Raw genomic sequence first — 20,448 nt, forward strand, 5'->3', positions numbered from 1 at the left:
AGACATAATGTGTTGTAATGGGACTTATATTGGAGACATAATGTGTTGTAATGGGACTTTTATTTAATGGGATTATTGGAGACATAATGTGTTGTAATGGGACTTTTATTGGAGACATAATGTGTTGTAATGGGACTTATATTGGAGACATAATGTGTTGTAATGGGACTTTTATTGGAGACATAATGTGTTGTAATGGGACTTTTATTGAAGACATAATGTGTTGTAATGGGACTTTATATTGTAATGAGACATAATGTGTTGTAATGGGACTTTTATTGGAGACATAATGTGTTGTAATGGGACTTTTATTGGAGACATAATGTGTTGTAATGGGACTTTTATTGGAGACATAATGTGTTGTAATGGGACTTTTATTGAAGACATAATGTGTTGTAATGGGACTTTATTGGAGACATAATGTGTTGTAATGGGACTTATATTGAGACATAATGTGTTGTAATGGGACTTTTATTGGAGACATAATGTGTTGTAATGGGACTTTTATTGGAGACATAATGTGTTGTAATGGGACTTTTATTGGAGACATAATGTGTTGTAATGGGACTTTTATTGGAGACATAATGTGTTGTAATCAGACTTTTATTGGAGACATAATGTGTTGTAATCAGACTTTTATTGGAGACATAATGTGTTGTAATGGGACTTTTATTGGAGACATGTGTTGAATTGTTTCTGCAGTTCTTCCTTTAGACAGTTTAGTTTACAGTGGCTCATTTAGAAGGGTACATCAAAATAGGCTATTTTGCCCAGGAGCTGTTAGCTAACAGTGTTTTCCCCAGTAGCTAGCCAGCCCTCTCATGTATGTGGTTCAAGTTCTGCTAAGGTCTGCTGTCTTGTCTTAAGGTCTGCTGTCTTGTCTTAAGCCTAAGGTCTGCTGTCTTGTCTTAAGCCTAAGGTCTGCTGTCTTGTCTTAAGCCTAAGGTCTGCTGTCTTGTCTTAAGCCTAAGGTCTGCTGTCTTGTCTTAAGCCTAAGGTCTGCTGTCTTGTCTTAAGCCTAAGGTCTGCTGTCTTGTCTTAAGCCTAATGTCTGCTGTCTTGTCTTAAGCCTAAGGTCTGCTGTCTTGTCTTAAGGTCTGCTGTCTTGTCTTAAGGTCTGCTGTCTTGTCTTAAGCCTAAGGTCTGCTGTCTTGTCTTAAGCCTAAGGTCTGCTGTCTTGTCTTAAGGTCTGCTGTCTTGTCTTAAGGTCTGCTGTCTTGTCTTAAGGTCTGCTGTCTTGTCTTAAGCCTAAGGTCTGCTGTCTTGTCTTAAGGTCTGCTGTCTTGAATGCCAAGAGTGTGCAAAGCTGTCATCAAGGCAAAATGTGGCTAGTTTGTAGAATCTCAAATATAAAATATATTTGTTTAACACTTTTTTTGGTTACTACAAGATTCCATATGTGTTATTTCATGTCTTCACTATTATTCTACAATGTAGAAAATTGCAAAAAATAAAGAAAAACCCTGGAATGAGTAAGTGTGTCCAACCTATTGACTGGTACTGTAGATACAGAAAGTAAACAGCATAGTTGATCAATTTGTGCAACAACTAATCGCGTTGACGCGTGATGCTCAACTTCTCCGCTGTAATGGTGCCCTGGCCTCCAGGCTGTGAACAGTGTGAAGTGAACCCGTGCAAGTGCGCAGATACTGTGTGACTGTGTGAGAGCGAAGTCGTGGATCACGCTCATCTCAAAATCTCCTGTGCTGCTTGTGGCAACGTTATTTTGTCTGCCTTTAAGGCGTGGGATCAATGTGTTTCAGTCATGAATGTGATGTGACTTTATGTCCAGAATTAGTATCACAATTTTAGTCATGTAATGGTGCTGGTTCCTACAGTAAAGTAGCCGTGTTCTTTACTTGGTACCATTAAGTCAGTCTTGTCCACAGCTCCAACCTCTTGTGCACAGATAGTTATCTTTATTTAGCTTGGCAAACAGAGGTGGATGAAGGTCACCATAAAATGGCTGCCACAGAATGGTGTGTCTTACTAGTTTCCTGTCCAAATTGGCCATCCACATTAGTCAAACTGCCACTGTGTGAAAGAGGGAGGGAGGGAGAGAGAGATTGCTGTTGAACTAAGATGTATGGTAATACATCTATTATTTATACAGGCATTAGGGAGTTCTGCTGTTGTCCCAGCACACCGCTAGCTAGTACTGGGCTGCATACGACTGCATGCAGAACACTTTATCATGTTTTTACCCTATGAATATTTAAAAACGTCAATGACTTGCCATATACGAACTTCATATGCTGGGGGATGGTGGAGGGAAAATATGCATGAAAATTAATTTTATTTTCTGTGAGTGTCGGGAAATCAATTAATCTTGATGTATGATTTAATGCAGGGTAGGAGAGGCAAGAGGAATGGATACAGCTGTTCTGGTTGGAGGGGCTATATATTATAGTTGGTGTGTTTGACAGCTTCTGACGGAAAGAGCTGAGGAATATCAGAAAGGTGAGCCAACTGGAGAAAACACTATTGGAGAATACAAACTGTTTCCAGGGACTGGTATAAACCATGCCGTTAACCGAACAGGAAAACACTATTGGAGGATGCAAACTGTTTCCAGGGACTGGTATAAACCATGCCGTTAACCGAACAGGAAAACACTATTGGAGGATACAAACTGTTTCCAGGGACTGGTATAAACCATGCCGTTAACCGAACAGGAAAACACTATTGGAGGATACAAACTGTTTCCAGGGACTGGTATAAACCATGCCGTTAACCGAACAGGAAAACACTATTGGAGGATACAAACTGTTTCCAGGGACTGGTATAAACCATGCCGTTAACCGAACAGGAAAACACTATTGGAGGATACAAACTGTTTCCAGGGACTGGTATAAACCATGCCGTTAACCGAACAGGAAAACACTATTGGAGGATACAAACTGTTTCCAGGGACTGGTATAAACCATGCAGTTAACCGAACAGGAAAACACTATTGGAGGATGCAAACTGTTTCCAGGGACTGGTATAAACCATGCCGTTAACCGAACAGGAAAACACTATTGGAGAATACAAACTGTTTCCAGGGACTGGTATAAACCATGCCGTTAACCGAACAGGAAAACACTATTGGAGGATGCAAACTGTTTCCAGGGACTGGTATAAACCATGCCGATAACCGAACAGGAAAACACTATTGGAGAATACAAACTGTTTCCAGGGACTGGTATAAACCATGCCGTTAACCGAACAGGAAAACACTATTGGAGGATGCAAACTGTTTCCAGGGACTGGTATAAACCATGCCGTTAACCGAACAGGAAAACACTATTGGAGGATGCAAACTGTTTCCAGGGACTGGTATAAACCATGCCGATAACCGAACAGGAAAACACTATTGGAGAATACAAACTGTTTCCAGGGACTGGTATAAACCATGCCGATAACCGAACAGGAAAACACTATTGGAGGATGCAAACTGTTTCCAGGGACTGGTATAAACCATGCCGTTAACCGAACAGGAAAACACTATTGGAGGATACAAACTGTTTCCAGGGACTGGTATAAACCATGCCGTTAACCGAACAGGAAAACACTATTGGAGGATACAAACTGTTTCCAGGGACTGGTATAAACCATGCAGTTAACCGAACAGGAAAACACTATTGGAGGATGCAAACTGTTTCCAGGGACTGGTATAAACCATGCCGTTAACCAAACAGGAAAACACTATTGGAGGATGCAAACTGTTTCCAGGGACTGGTATAAACCATGCCGATAACCGAACAGGAAAACACTATTGGAGGATGCAAACTGTTTCCAGGGACTGGTATAAACCATGCCGTTAACCGAACAGGAAAACACTATTGGAGGATGCAAACTGTTTCCAGGGACTGGTATAAACCATGCCGTTAACCGAACAGGAAAACACTATTGGAGGATGCAAACTGTTTCCAGGGACTGGTATAAACCATGCCGTTAACCGAACAGGAAAACACAATTGGAGGATGCAAATTGTTTCCAGGGACTGGTATAAACCATGCCGTTAACCGAACAGGAAAACACTATTGAGCGATTTCTTTTTTTTTCTCCTCCTGTTCACCTCTCCGCCTCCCACCAAAATCTGCCACTGCTAGTTGTCAATATTTATGGTGTCCCCTCTTTGTGGAACATCTCGTTGGTTTAAATATCTAGTCATATGCTTGCGTCTGTCTGGCTGTCATTTATTTTGTTGTGGCCTCGTGGACATTCTTTGGGAGAAATGAGATTTAGCGCCTGTCAGATAAATGTGCCAAGGTAATATAACACTACTGGATAGAGTGACACAAATATTTACTGACCGCTTTAAAGGTTTGTAACTTGTCACAGTTTGAAACTTGTTGTTTCTCTCACTGGGTCCAGGGCTGTAAACAGAAAACTGTGTGGATAAATTATTACTCTTTCTGAGAGGGTTCTATTAAGCACTGCAGTAACCTTAACCAAAAGCAACCCAGTTTACATAACAGAACCGAGGTTAAAAACTTTACGAGATGCAGCATTAATCTCTCTCCATATTGCTTTATCAGAGGTTATGTTTTTATGTCATTCTTTATTGTCACATTACCACAGTAATTGAACACGAAACTCAACCTATACAACCAAATGACAGGCAGAAAAATGTTCATATTTTAATATTATTCACATGAATAGTATATACAGAATATTATATACAGTAGTTTACATTCCAGCATATCGCTGAGAAACGCAATGTTGATGTTAAATGACAGTTCCGTGAGAACTTTTCACAGAGTGCCGTGATGCTATTCCAAAGTATTGGAAGTCAAACATGTCACCCACTTACTAGGAGATGAATGGCCGATCAGTCAGTAGAGGCTGCTGCTGCTGATGAGTGACAACTGAGATGCGTCGTGTCACTTTCCAGCTACGTGTCTGTCAGGAGGGAGTGTCTGTCGGTGGCAAAACAGTTGCCTCCTTTCACACAGGCAGACAGACAGGCAGACAGAGAGACAGACAGACCCTCTGTGTGAGTGTGTCTTCCTCAACAGCTGACCATATGGTTCTGTACCTCAGAGAGTGAAAGGGATAGAGACGGGGCAGAGAGAGCAACATAGATGGTGGGAGAGAGAGATACTCTCTAGCTACCCAGCTAGTTGGCACCAGTGCCCCTCTCTGCCAAGGAGAGGCCTGTGTTGCACTGTACATTCCATTCCATTTATGAACATATTTCAGTGGTCAACAAGACTAGCAATCAACAATCAGTTAAACATCTGTTGCTGTCTATTAATAAACGCTTCGTCGCAGATTTACTGCGGGGACGACGGCTGGTGGGGTTCGCTCCAAAACGTATGTGGAGCAGGCAGGCGGAGGCTGACACCATTTGTAAATATGAGACAGATGAGAGAGCGGGAGGCAACTAAATTAAATTGCCAAACGACCATGGCCAGATGGAGCACCATATAACAAATGGAAGAAGTTGTAGATGTGTCAGTTGTACAGACGATGCGTGGCAATTGATTTGAGAGAGCAGATCTAATGGTTATATTGTCACTTAGCAGACTGAGATTGGGTCTGTATAGGTATGTGGCCTTCTGGTTGGTAGGACATTCATTCACACATATGGAGTGGTTCTTTCTACAGTGCTATAGTCCTATAATAACTACAACCTAAAACTTCTTACCTGGGAATATTGAAGACTCATGTTAAAAGGAACCACCAGCTTTCATATGTGCTCATGTTCTGAGCAAGGAACTTAAACGTTAGCTTTCTTACATGGCACATATTGCACTTTTACTTTCTTCTCCAACACTTTGTTTTTGCATTATTTAAACCAAATTGAACATGTTTCATTATTTATTTGAGGATAAATTGATTTTATTGATGTATTATATTAAGTTAAAATAAGTGTTCATTCAGTATTGTTGTAATTGTCATTATTACAAATAAATAAAAATCGGGTATCGGTATCAGCGTTGAAAAATCGTAATCAATCGACATCTAGTCTGAATACTTTCCGAATGCACTGTATCATGCAGAGCTTTGGTTTAGTTTACAGTATGTTACTTGTTTTGTCATAAAGGTACTGTGACTTTGTCGATCTTTCCCTAGGATTACTGCTCTGAGGACTGCTCTTTAGGTCATAGAAGTGTGAGCATATCTGTATATAGTAAATGGATGTGCAGCAGTATCATAAAGAGAAAGTTTGTTTTGTTTAGGTCAAAGACTGCATATAAAATTCAATAGATCATGAGCACTGCCATTATGATAATGGTTTACACCACTTCCCACAAAGTGTCATATTTTATTTCTGAGCTTGTGGGATCGCCCTGAAAACACAAAGAAGAGAAAAATATTTTGTAGAGACTGTTCAGCTCTACAACCCCTTATATCTTATCTACGACCCCTTATGTCTGCTCTACGACCCCTTTATATCTGCTCAACAACCCCTTTATTTATGCTCAACAACCCCTTTGTCTGCTCTACGACCATTTTAAGTCTGCTCTACAACCCCTTTATATCTGCTCAACAACCCCTTTATGTCTGCTCTACGACCCCTTTATGTCTGCTCCAAGACCCCTTTATGTCTGCTCTACGACCCCTTTATGTCTGCTCTACGACCCCTTTATGTCTGCTCTACGACCCCTTTATATCTGCTCAACAACCCCTTTATTTATGCTCAACAACCCCTTTGTCTGCTCTACGACCATTTTAAGTCTGCTCTACGACCCCTTTATATCTGCTCAACAACCCCTTTGTCTGCTCTACGACCATTTTAAGTCTGCTCTACGACCCCTTTATATCTGCTCAACAACCCCTTTGTCTGCTCTACGACCATTTTAAGTCTGCTCTACGACCCCTTTATATCTGCTCAACAACCCCTTTGTCTGCTCTACGACCATTTTAAGTCTGCTCTACGACCCCTTTATATCTGCTCAACAACCCCTTTGTCTGCTCTACGACCATTTTATGTCTGCTCCAAGACCCCTTTATGAAAAACAGAACAGACCGTTTTTACTGAACTGAATGCAATTTATTCAGTCCGATCTGAAAATGAGCCAATTTGAGAGCGATTAGCTTGCGGTTAATGAACTCCTAGAGTCTGGAGAGGAACGGCAATTACTCTGTAATGTAGAGCCTTTTAAGTCCCAATACTGTAGCCATCCTGGCTGGCCTGACGTATGATTTTACACTTTGTTTTGGAATAAAGTGGTCGCTGCCATTTGTCTAGTTCATTTAAAGCACCATTATTTGGGCGTATTTAAAGCATTATGTCTTGTTTGTGCCATTGCTCCTTTCAATGTATGGACTGACTTTAGTATTGCCCAGTCGATAGGACAATAACACAACTAGTACTGTAATACTTGAACCTGCTCTCACTACTCATTCAGATAAATACATATCTCTTGACATACGTAACCTGTTAAGACTTCATGTACAGTCATTTGTTTCCTTAATCTTTGTCTGTTTTTATCTTTATTTCTTGTTTCTTTTGAGGCGTCGTTACTAGAATCTCCCATATCATCACTCACCAGAAATCTCTTTGTATTTTGTCCAGGAGATGTATTTTCTTCCGTGCGGTTACTTACCCTTCTCTTTACCTCTGGCCCAGATAGGAGAGGGCTGGACTGACAGGTACTATTTGTTATGAGGACGAGACAGGGCCGACACACACTAGATTATAAAACACAGAGACGTGCAGAGATCAGATAAACAATTTGCCACCAAACTTGGCTACCCATAATTCTCTCTGCCCAGTCTGTTCAATGTCGGTTGGGGGGGCAGGAGGGAGATATGTAGGGGGGGGGAGAGAAGGATGGAGAGAGGCGGGATATGAGCACAAATGAACGGTGAGAAATCCACCAGTCAGGTTAGCATTTTTCTCTCTCTCTCGGTCTCTCTCTCTGGGTTAATTCAATGGATGAAAAGCTGGCCTGTGTGATGTGTCATATATCACCGACAGGGCATCAGTAATCTTTGCTCAAGGTCACAGATAACAGACAGATAGACATGTGAATGAGATGGAAAAAAGCAACTCATCCTTTTCTGCTCCCACCACGGAGGAGATAAAGGAAGATTTATGACTCATCTCGGACCACAGAGCGGCCGCGGCGGCCGTCTTTCACCGGTTCCAAAAATTGGTGCTGGAAAGCAATCTGCTTGTGTCTGTGTCCGTCAGGTGCTGCGGAAGGAAATTGGGTCCTTCAGGCTTTTTACTCTGCAGTCAGCTATTTCCTTTATAGCAGTTTTGTTTTTAATGGTATCCATAAATACAGTATATGTAGGGTTATAAGTACCTTTATCACCCAAAGTGGTATGTGTCTGTGTGTTTGTGTGTGATGTGGCCATTGCCAGCAATCCTTTGGTGCCTGGCTTTTGAAGTGAACGCCCTGCCCTCAGTGATAGGATGGGCAAAGTTATAAAGATGGCTATAGAATTCAGTGTGTTGAATGATTTGACACTGAAGACATGATATTAAAGACATCACTACTTTCTTGTTCAGCTTGATTGACAGACATATACTGAACAAAAATATAAATGCAACATGCAAAAACGATTTTAATGAGTTACAGTACATATAAGGAAATGTGTAAATGTAAATAAATAAATTAGGCCCTAATCTATGGATTTCACATGACTGGTCAGGGGCACAGCCATTAGGGTAAGTAAGGGTAAGTAATCCTTCTCGAGTAAGCTCAGCCCAGCGGAGCGTAACTATGATGTGGGGGACCGGGAGTTGTTAGCGGTGGTCAGGGCTCTGAAGGTGTGGAGACACTGGCTTGAGGGGGCTAAGCACCCCTTTCTCATCTGGACCGACCACCAAAATCTGGAGTATATTCGGGCAGCTAGGAGACTGAACCTGCGTCAGGCAAGGTGGGCCATGTTTTTCACTCGATTCCGGTTCACTTTATCTTATAGACCGGGCTCCCAGAACGTGAAGGCGGACGCACTGTCCCGCCTTTACGACACGGAGGATAGGTCCACCGAACCTACTCCCATCCTTCCGGCCTCAAAGCTGATGGGAGGTGGACTCGGACATCGAGCGGGCGTTACGGGCTGAACCCGCGCCTCCTCAGTGTCCGGCGGGGCGTGGTACGTGCCGCTTGGTGTTCGGGACCAACTGATTCGGTGGGCTCACGTCCTACCCTCCTCGGGTCATCCTGGGGTGAGGAGTACAGTGGGAAGCCTTCGGGGAAGGTATTGGTGGCCTACCTTGGCTAGGGACGTTGAGGTTTATGTCTCCTCCTGTTCGGTATACGCCCAGAGTAAGGCTACTAGGCACCTTCCTAGAGGGAAGTTACAACCCCTCCCCGTTCCACAACGGCCATGATCACATCTATCCGTAGATTTCCTGACCGAACTTCCCCCGTCTCAGGGCAACACCACGGTTCTGGTGATTGTGGATCGGTTCTTTAAGTCCTGCCGTCTCCTCCCGTTGGCTGGTATCCCAACAGCCCTACAGACTGCGGAGGCATTATTCACCTACGTCTTCCGGCACTATTTTTCCAAAAATGAAAATACTGCCCCCTAGTCACAACAGGTTGTTTAAGCTGCAATAAAATAAGAATTTAAAATTAAAAGCATATTGAAAGTAGTTTACAAAAGTGGTTGATCCCAAGTTAAAATTTTGTCAGTCTCCCGAGTGGTGCCATGGTCTAAGGCACTGCATTACAGTGCCTAGCTGCGTCACTACAGATCCTGGTTCGGTACCGGGCTGTGTTGCAGCCAGGCGCTACCGCGAGACCCATGAGGCGGCGCACGTTTGGCCCAGCGTTTTCCGGGTTAGGGGAGGGTTTGGCAGGCCAGATGCCCTTGTCCCTTCAAGCGAGTCCTGTGGTGGGCCGGGCACGCTGACACGGTCGCCAGCTGGAAGGCGTTTCCTCCGATACATTGGTGCTACTGGGTTAAGGGAGCATTGTGTCAAGAAGCAGTGCTGCTTGGCAGGGTCGTGTTTCGGAGGATGCAGGGCTCTTGACCTTCACCTCTCCCGTGTCCGTACGGGATTTGCAGCGTTGGGACAAGACTGTAACTACCAATTGGTTACCACGAAATTGCGGAGAAAAAAAGGGGTAAAAAAAATATCGTTCAAACGTTTGGGGTCACTTACAAATGTCCTTGTTTTTAAAAGAAAATCAATTTTTTTGTCCATTAAAATAACATAAAATTGATCAGGAATACAGTGTAGACATTGTTAATGTTGTAAATGACTATTGTAGCTGGAAGCGGCATATTTTTTATGGAATATCTACATAGGCGGACAGAGGCCCATTATCAGCAACCATCACTCCTGTGTTCCAATGGCACATTGTGTTAGCTAATCCAAGTTTATCATTTTGAAAGGCTAATTGATCATGTATATTATGAAAAAAAAAAAGCTTTAGTACAGCGTGTGTTTAATAATCCTAATTCCAAAGTTATAACCCTGAGGGCCGGCACACCAGTCATTTAAAAAAATGTTACATGAAATTCAGAATTTCACCCCAGAGAGTTGGAGCTTATTTATATGCTCCTCTCCTCCACTTGGCTAAAGCTATGAGAACATGAACAAAATGATTGGATGTGTACCAAATGTTCCTGTATTTCCTTTATAGTGCACTACTTTTGACCATGGCCCATAGGGCATAGGGTGCCATTTGGGATGCACCAATAAAGCTTAATCTCTTAAGTGTTTAATTTAGAAAATAGAGGATAATTGCCACCAATACGGGGATAATATATGCTCTGGAATCTTCTTGCCATCTTTTTAAAGTCATTGCATGTTTTCCTCATCATCCCAACTGTAACTAAAGTATTATATGTATTTATCTGAATGAGTACTCGGTGCTCAACATATTAACACATGGTATGAGCAGGACTTGCACGTTTCTGGAGTATTGTGTTCAATGTGAAAGGTCCAATCAACCAGCTATACAGAAAGCTGAGTTAGATTCCAACTCGTCTCTGGTAGACCTTTATTAACAGTTATTATCAGTTCTATTACTATATTACACAATTGTTTTGTGTTATTATATTATTATTTGTCATATATATATTAAAATATATTAATTATATTATTATTAATATTTACCATTTTGTCTCATAACCTATATATATATATATATATATATATATATATATATATATATATATATATATATATATATATATATATTTATCAGTCTAGAATACACATTGTCTGCACTATAAGTAACACAAAAACATTAATGTGCATCATTAGTGACTAGAGTTCTCAGTCGTATGATGTTGATTGCGCAACACAGGGAGCAGTCTGCAGGACTCTACAGGCCTGCTCTATTCAGTTCTGCTGTGGATCAGGTTGCACTGGGGGGGGAACGTACACGTCTCCTCTCCTCTTGGGGCTTCCAGAGAGCACACACACAGACACAGATGCTTCCAGATAGCTGCCACATTGGAGGGCACAGAGGGATCAGCTTAAAGCAACAGGCTTGTTGACTCTGATATCCTATCTGGAAGACTCTGATATCCATCACTTCCCCAGTTTACAGTGCTTGCTGCTAACTGGGCTGACGGCAGAATATTAGCGTGGGTCGGTGCTAGCCAGAGGATCTCGCCTCCAGCGGGAGACTGAAGGCTGGGTCATGTGTTTGTGCCTGTCAAGTGTCGGCTGAAAGAGAGCGTCTATCTGTCTAAGACCTGGGTTCAAATACTTTTTGAAATCATTAAATACTTTGAGCGTTTGGTCTAGCTTGCCTGGAGTGCCAGGTGGGCGTCGTTCAACGTTTTGAAACTAATCAATTGGTCCATTAAGGCAGGCAAGCTCAATCAAGAACAGATAAAGTATGATAGATTAAAATAATTTTAAATAGTATTTGAACCCACGTCTGTTTTTTCCTCTGACTGCTGTTCCCTCTCAACCCACACCAGGCAGTGTAAATGAGGGGCGCGTCAAGGTGAGGGGGAGGGAGGAGGGGGTGAGGAAGATAGCGGGTGAGCAGGAGGGTGTGCCAGGCACAATAAGCAGATGTTCTGATCTGGTAATGGAGGGAGGGGAAAAGAGGAGGACAGAACAGGCTGTGAGATGTAAAACATATATTTGCCTCTCGCCTGCTGCTTGTCTCTCTCCGTTTCCCCTCGAGCCCAGCTGTACCTGCTGTCACTGGCGAGGCTCCACGGCCAACACTGACATCTGTTCAGACTCGCTCAGACTAGCGCAATGTCCTTCGCCGCCACGGAGCGAAAAAGAAAGAAGAGGACTGGTTCACTCAGCGACCATCATCCTTCAGGTGAAAGGTTAGCTGTTTAGCGTGTGGTGTAGAACACAGGGGCCGCAATTCAGCCAATGACAGGACAGATTGATTTGTGCAAAGCCCTTCCTACTTACAGGGAAGACTTGATTAGGAGGAGAAAGTCATTACACGAGGGTTTGCTGGGTTGGAGGGTTCAGGTGAGGCTGGGGTGGAGTTTTGGCTGTGCATAGGCATTTCCTCCTGTGGGCTTAATAATGGTACAGTTGAAGTCGGAAGTTTACATACACTAGTTTTTCAACCACTCCACAAATGTCTTGTTAACAAACTATAGTTTTGGCAAGTCGGTTTGGACATCTACTTTGTGCATGACACAAGTAATTTTTCCAACAATTGTTTGCAGACAGATTATTTCACTGTATTACAATTCCTGTGGGTCAGACGTTTACAAACACTAAGTTGACTGTGCCTTTTAAATAGCTTGGAAAATTCAGAAAATGGTGTCATGGCTTTAGAAGCTTCTGATAGGCTAATTGACATAATTTGAGTCAATTGGAGGTGTACCTGTGGATGTATATCAAGGCCTACCTTCAAACTCAGTGCCTCTTTTCTTGACATCATTGGAAAATCAAAATAAATCATCCAAGACCTCAGAAAAAACATTGTAAACCTCCACAAGTCTGGTTCATCCTTGGGAGCAATTTCCAAATGCCTGAAGGTACCACGTTCATCTGAACAAACAATAGTACTCAAGTATAAACACCATGGGACCACGCAGCCGTCATGCAGCTCAGGAAGGAGACGCGTTCTGTCTCCTAGAGATGAACGTACGTTGGTGCGAAAAGTGCAAATCAATCCCAGAACAACAGCAAAGGACCTTGTGAAGATGCTGGAGGAAACCATTACAGAAGTATCTATATCCACAGTAAAACGAGTCCTGTATCGACATAAACTAAAAGACTGTTCAGCAAGGAAGAAGCCACTGCTCCAAAACCGCCATAAAAAAAGCCAGACTATGGTTTGCAACTGCATACGGGGACAAAGATCGTACTTTTTGGAGAAATGTCCTCTGGTCTGGTGAAACAAAAATGTAACTGTTTGGCCATAATGACCATCGTTATGTTTGGAGGAATAAAGGGGGAGGCTTGCAAGCCGAAGAACAACATATCAACTGTTACTGTCTCACCCCTAAACTATGAGACTGACTGTAACACTGGATTTGCGCAATATCATACCAATACTACTATGTTACGTTCATATATATATATAGAGACAGAGACAGAGACGGAGACAGACAGAGAGAGAGAGAGAGACAGAGAGAGAGAGAGAGACACAGAGAGAGAGAGAGAGAGAGAGAGAGAGAGACAGAGAGACAGAGAGAGAGAGAGAGAGAGAGAGAGACAGAGAGAGAGAGAGACAGAGAGAGAGAGAGAGAGACAGAGAGAGAGAGAGAGAGACAGAGAGAGAGAGAGAGACACAGAGAGAGAGAGAGACAGAGAGACAGAGAGAGAGAGAGAGAGAGAGACAGAGAGAGAGAGAGAGAGAGAGACAGAGAGAGAGAGAGAGAGACAGAGAGAGAGAGAGAGAGAGAGAGAGAGAGAGACAGAGAGAGAGACACAGAGAGAGAGTGAGACAGAGAGATTTAGAGAGAGAGAGAGAGAGAGAGAGAGAGACACACAGAGAGAGAGAGAGAGAGACAGAGAGACAGAGAGAGAGAGAGAGAGACAGAGAGAGAGACAGAGACAGAGACAGAGAGAGAGACAGAGAGAGAGAGAGAGAGAGAGAGAGAGAGAGAGACAGAGAGAGAGAGAGAGGGAGAGAGAAAGAGAGACAGAGAGAGAGAGAGAGAGACAGAGAGACAGAGAGAGAGAGAGAGAGACAGAGAGAGAGACAGAGACAGAGACAGAGAGAGAGACAGAGAGAGAGAGAGAGAGAGAGAGAGAGACAGAGAGAGAGAGAGAGAGAGACAGAGAGAGAGAGAGAGAGACAGAGAGAGAGAGAGAGAGAGACAGAGAGAGAGACACAGAGAGAGAGTGAGAGAGAGAGAGAGAGAGAGACAGAGAGAGAGACACAGAGAGAGAGTGAGACAGAGAGATTGAGAGAGAGAGAGAGAGAGAGAGAGAGAGAGAGAGAGAGAGAGAGAGAGAGAGAGAGAGAGAGAGAGAGAGAGAGAGAGAGAGAGAGAGAGAGAGAGAGAGAGAGAGAGAGAGAGAGAGAGAGAGAGAGAGAGAGAGAGAGAGAGAGACAGAGAGAGACACAGAGAGAGAGAGAGAGAGAGAGAGAGAGAGAGACAGAGAGACAGAGAGACAGAGAGAGAGAGAGAGAGACAGAGAGAGAGACAGAGACAGAGACAGAGAGAGAGACAGAGAGAGAGAGAGAGGGAGAGAGACAGAGAGAGAGAGACAGAGAGAGAGAGAGAGAGAGACAGAGAGAGAGAGACAGAGAGAGATAGACAGAGAGAGACAGAGACAGAGACAGAGAGATGTGTAAGGCAGTATTTCCTAAGTGGCGCAGCAGTCTAAGGCACTGCGACTCAGTGCTTTAGGCGTCACTACAGACACCCTGGTTCGATTCCAGGCTGTATCACAACCGGCCGTGATTGGGAGTCCCATAGGCCGGCGCACAATTTGCCCAGCGTCGTCTGGGTTTTGCCGGGGTAGGCCATCATTGTAAAAAATAATTTGTTCTTAACTGACTTGCCTAGTTAAATAGCACAATTATAATCATTTCCCCCCACTGTATCATTCTATCATTCAAATAATCAAATCGCACTTGTCACATGCGCCGAATACAAATGGTGTAGACCTTACCGTGAAATGCTTACTTACAATCCCTTAACCAACAATGCAGTTCAAGAAATAGAGTTAAGAAAATATTTACTAAATAAACTAAAGTAAAGCATCAAATTAAAAAAAGTAACACAATAAAATAACAATAACGAGGCTATATACAGGGGGTACCGGTACTAAGTCAATGTGCGGGGGTACAGGTTAGTCGAGGTCATTTGTACATATATGTAGGGGTAAAGTGACTATGCATAGATAATAAACAGAGAGTAGCAGCAGTGGGGGGGTTAATGTAAATAGTCAGGGTGGCCATTTGATTAGCTGTTCAGCAGTCTTATGGCTTGTGGGTAGAAGCTATTAAGGAGCCTTTTGGACCTAGACTTGGCTCTCCGGTACCGCTTGCCGTGCAGTAGCAGAGAGAACAGTCTATGACTTGGGTGACTGGAGTCTGACATTTTTTTTACCTTCCTCTGACACTGCCTATTATATAGGTCCTGGTTGGCAGGAAGCTTGTCCCCACTGATGTACTACCCTCTAGCGCCTTACGGTCGAATGCCGAGTAGTTGCCATACCAGGCTGTGATTGCAACCGGTCAGGATGCTCTCGACGGTGCAGCTGTAGAACTTTTTGAGGATCTGGGGACTCATGCCAAATCTTTTCAGTCTCAGCTGAGTTTATGGTGTTGTTTTAGCAAATTTGAGACTCATTGCTCCAACCTAGCTCCTGTCTGATTGATAAGTTTATTACAGTACCATCTTCCCTCGCACAATAGAAATGATGCATGAATCACATTATGTTTATTCTGTCTCCTCTCTCTGGGAAAGAAAGAGAGAGAGACATGGGCTATGTCCCAAATGGCACCCTATTCCCTACATAGTGCATTCTTTTGACCAGAGCCCTACAGGGAAAAGGGACCATTTGAGACACAACCATGGTAACTGGTTAGAGAGGGGCTCATTAACATCTCGTTACTGGATAAGTGCCTCTCATTTTCTCCGGGAGACCCACTCGAGCCCTGCCCAGACTAACAAACGTTCATATCTCCCTAAAGCTATAACCCCTCTCCTCGTTGCCTTGCCCTCTAACGTCTAGTGTTAATTCCCTCTTTGTGACTACGACGCAACCGACACGACCGACGGCTGTTACATTCATTTTTGATGTCGGCCACTCCGCGTCATTGACCTTCAATTCCTGCTGAGTACAACACCTGCTGACCTCCGGCCCTAAATCTGTCAGAGAGGATATATATACCCACCCTCCCTCCGCCCCCTCTCTCTATCTCTATCTCTATCTCTCTCTCTCTCTCTCTCTCTCTCTCTCTCTCTCTCTCTCTCTCCGCCCATTTCTCTCTCTCTCTCTCTCTCTCTCTCTCTCTCTCTCTGTCTCTCTGTCTTTCTGTCTCTCTCTCTTTCTCTTTCTCCCTCTCTCTCTCTCTCTCTCTCTCTCTCTCTCTGCCCCTCTCTCTGTCTCTGTCTCTGTCTCTGTCTCTGTCTCTGTCTCTGTCTCTGTCTCTGTCTCTGTCTCTGTCTCTGTCTCTGTCTCTCTCTCTCTCTCTCTCTCTCTATCTCTCTATCTCTCTCCGCCTCTCTTTCTCTCTCTCCGCCCCTCTCTCTCTCTTTCTCTCACACCCACCTGTCATGTCCCTGAGATGTTCTGCATCTTGTTTCAACACATTCCTCTACCACTGTAATGAGGGGAGAAATTGAGCGGAGTCTCTTTTCTCTTCAGACTGTTAATCTTTGTAGAATTTATCAACGAAAATGTATCTGGTTTGATGACGGATGCTAAGGGCATTTCTATTGACATGCTCATTGACAGTTCACACTACATTCTGCATCTTATTGTCTGTGGCTGACTAAATGACACCTTGAAGAGAAGGTTGGGCTGTGAGAGTAGGGCTGTATTGTTCTAGCAGGGCCGTATTCAGCCAGGTGTCACCACGCTGTGATGTAACGCATCAGAAGGAACTTTTCTTTCTACTGTGTAAGGTGTAGGGCGCTGGACAAAAGTAGTGAACTATACTGTATAGGGTGTAGGGCGCTGGACAAAAGTAGTGAACTATACTGTATAGGGTGTAGGGCGCTGGACAAAAGTAGTGAACTATACTGTATAGGGTGTAGGGCGCTGGACAAAAGTAGTGAACTATACTGTGTAGGGTGTAGGGCGCTGGACAAAAGTAGTGAACTATACTGTGTAGGGTGTAGGGCGCTGGACAAAAGTAGTGAACTATACTGTGTAGGGTGTAGGGCGCTGGACAAAAGTAGTGAACTATACTGTGTAGGGTGTAGGGCGCTGGACAAAAGTAGTGAACTATACTGTGTAGGGTGTAGGGCGCTGGACAAAAGTAGTGAACTGTACTGTATAGGGTGTAGGGCGCTGGACAAAAGTAGTGAACTATACTGTGTAGGGTGTAGGGCGCTGGACAAAAGTAGTGAACTATACTGTGTAGGGTGTAGGGCGCTGGACAAAAGTAGTGAACTATACTGTGTAGGGTGTAGGGCGCTGGACAAAAGTAGTGAACTATACTGTGTAGGGTGTAGGGCGCTGGACAAAAGTAGTGAACTATACTGTGTAGGGCGCTGGACAAAAGTAGTGAACTATACTGTATAGGGTGTAGGGCGCTGGACAAAAGTAGTGAACTATACTGTGTAGGGTGTAGGGCGCTGGACAAAAGTAGTGAACTATACTGTGTAGGGTGTAGGGCGCTGGACAAAAGTAGTGAACTATACTGTGTAGGGTGTAGGGCGCTGGACAAAAGTAGTGAACTATACTGTGTAGGGTGTAGGGCGCTGGACAAAAGTAGTGAACTATACTGTGTAGGGTGTAGGGCGCTGGACAAAAGTAGTGAACTATACTGTATAGGGTGTAGGGCGCTGGACAAAAGTAGTGAACTATACTGTGTAGGGTGTAGGGCGCTGGACAAAAGTAGTGAACTATACTGTATAGGGTGTAGGGCGCTGGACAAAAATAGTGAACTATACTGTGTAGGGTGTAGGGCGCTGGACAAAAGTAGTGAACTATACTGTGTAGGGTGTAGGGCGCTGGACAAAAGTAGTGAACTATACTGTATAGGGTGTAGGGCGCTGGACAAAAGTAGTGAACTATACTGTGTAAGGTGTAGGGCGCTGGACAAAAGTAGTGAACTATACTGTGTAGGGTGTAGGGCGCTGGACAAAAGTAGTGAACTATACTGTGTAGGGTGTAGGGCGCTGGACAAAAGTAGTGAACTATACTGTGTAGGGCGCTGGACAAAAGTAGTGAACTATACTGTATAGGGTGTAGGGCGCTGGACAAAAGTAGTGAACTATACTGTGTAGGGTGTAGGGCGCTGGACAAAAGTAGTGAACTATACTGTGTAGGGTGTAGGGCGCTGGACAAAAGTAGTGAACTATACTGTGTAGGGTGTAGGGCGCTGGACAAAAGTAGTGAACTATACTGTGTAGGGTGTAGGGCGCTGGACAAAAGTAGTGAACTATACTGTGTAGGGTGTAGGGCGCTGGACAAAAGTAGTGAACTATACTGTGTAGGGCGCTGGACAAAAGTAGTGAACTATACTGTATAGGGTGTAGGGCGCTGGACAAAAGTAGTGAACTATACTGTATAGGGTGTAGGGCGCTGGACAAAAGTAGTGAACTATACTGTATAGGGTGTAGGGCGCTGGACAAAAGTAGTGAACTATACTGTGTAGGGTGTAGGGCGCTGGACAAAAGTAGTGAACTATACTGTGTAGGGTGTAGGGCGCTGGACAAAAGTAGTGAACTATACTGTGTAGGGTGTAGGGCGCTGGACAAAAGTAGTGAACTATACTGTGTAGGGTGTAGGGCGCTGGTCAAAAGTAGTGAACTATACTGTGTAGGGTGTAGGGCGCTGGTCAACAGTAGTGAACTATACTGTGTAGGTGATCTCAGACGTATAGGGTGTAGGGCGCTGGTCAACAGTAGTGAACTCTACTGTGTAGGTGATCTCAGGCGTATAGGGTGTAGGGCGCTGGTCAACAGTAGTGAACTCTACTGTGTAGGTGATCTCAGACGTATAGGGTGTAGGGCGCTGGTCAACAGTAGTGAACTATACTGTATAGGGTGTAGGGCGCTGGTCAACAGTAGTGAACTATACTGTATAGGGTGTAGGGCGCTGGTCAACAGTAGTGAACTCTACTGTGTAGGTGATCTCAGACGTATAGGGTGTAGGGCGCTGGTCAACAGTAGTGAACTCTACTGTGTAGGTGATCTCAGACGTATAGGGTGTAGGGCGCTGGTCAACAGTAGTGAACTCTACTGTGTAGGTGATCTCAGACGTATAGGGTGTAGGGCGCTGGTCAACAGTAGTGAACTCTACTGTGTAGGTGATCTCAGACGTATAGGGTGTAGGGCGCTGGTCAACAGTAGTGAACTCTACTGTGTAGGTGATCTCAGACGTATACGGTGTAGGGCGCTGGTCAACAGTAGTGAACTCTACTGTGTAGGTGATCTCAGACGTATAGGGTGTAGGGCGCTGGTCAACAGTAGTGAACTCTACTGTGTAGGTGATCTCAGACGTATAGGGTGTAGGGCGCTGGTCAACAGTAGTGAACTCTAATGTGTAGGTGATCTCAGACGTATAGGGTGTCATATGAGATGCAGCCCTGGATGGTTAATGGACATCCTTTGTGGGTATTTCTTCACTTTCTGGAAGCTCAATAGTTATTTTTCTTTCTTTGCGAGTGTTTTTTCTCTCGGCTCAGGAATGAAGATGGAGAAATGGCTTGTGCTACGCGCTGCCAAACTTTACAGATGGGTTCAGGCAGATTGAGATTAATTGTTGATTTGGGATTGACCCTCGACTCCAGTTATTTTAAAACAACTATTAATCTCTGGCTTGGATGTGAATGGAGATCATGAATGTACGTATACAGACAGAAACCATTACTATTGCCATAATCCCACTCTGTTATAAAGCATTTACCAATTTTACAGGCATGTCATTACATTAACCATACAGTTACCTTTAATATGTATGATTTCCAAAGGAATGTCTCGATTACGTATTCTACTAATGAGGCTAATTGTAATACTAAGCCATTTGGCATTGTGTTCTCACAGTAACCTCTGAACCTGTCAGAGACATGTTCGGTGCCAGGACCCAACACCTGCTGAGGGGGGTGGGATCATGGTGTGTGGATGTGTGTGTGCATGCTCACATACATTGTGTGTGATTTAGAGCAGGGTTTCCCCAAACTAGGCCCCACCCCTACGTTTTTGTTTTTGCCCTAGCACTACACAGCTGATTCAAAGCCAAAATGTGTACCCAGGGAGGGCCCCAGGACCAAGTTTGGGAAACTCCCCCCCAATCCCTCTCCTGTTGCCATTGCGGCCCTAAACCACCAGTCTGCAGCCCCAGTGGCTCCAGATGCTCCGGTGGCTCACTTGACCATGCTTACAGGAAGCCCATTGTTGCAGGGGACAGAATTCAGGGGGAAGTGGTGTAATCCTGGCTCTGTCCTGGATCAGTCAGGTTGGATTTCACAC

At 44.1% G+C, this 20,448-nt stretch overlaps 1 protein-coding gene and 1 long non-coding RNA gene across 2 annotated transcripts in view; both read left to right on the forward strand.

The window, feature by feature from the left end:
* Positions 1-20,448, forward strand: part of LOC118369854 (leucine-rich melanocyte differentiation-associated protein-like) — a 522,398-nt gene that overhangs the window by 155,336 nt on the left and 346,614 nt on the right. The gene's annotated exons all lie outside the window — the stretch shown is intronic.
* Positions 18,784-19,537, forward strand: LOC127916541 (uncharacterized). The gene is made up of 3 exons (XR_008095250.1): positions 18,784-18,962; positions 19,107-19,346; positions 19,407-19,537. It is a non-coding gene; the product is annotated as an uncharacterized LOC127916541 (long non-coding RNA).

The sequence above is a fragment of the Oncorhynchus keta genome, chromosome 36 (genome assembly GCF_023373465.1).
Source record: "Oncorhynchus keta strain PuntledgeMale-10-30-2019 chromosome 36, Oket_V2, whole genome shotgun sequence".
NCBI lineage: Eukaryota > Metazoa > Chordata > Actinopteri > Salmoniformes > Salmonidae > Oncorhynchus > Oncorhynchus keta.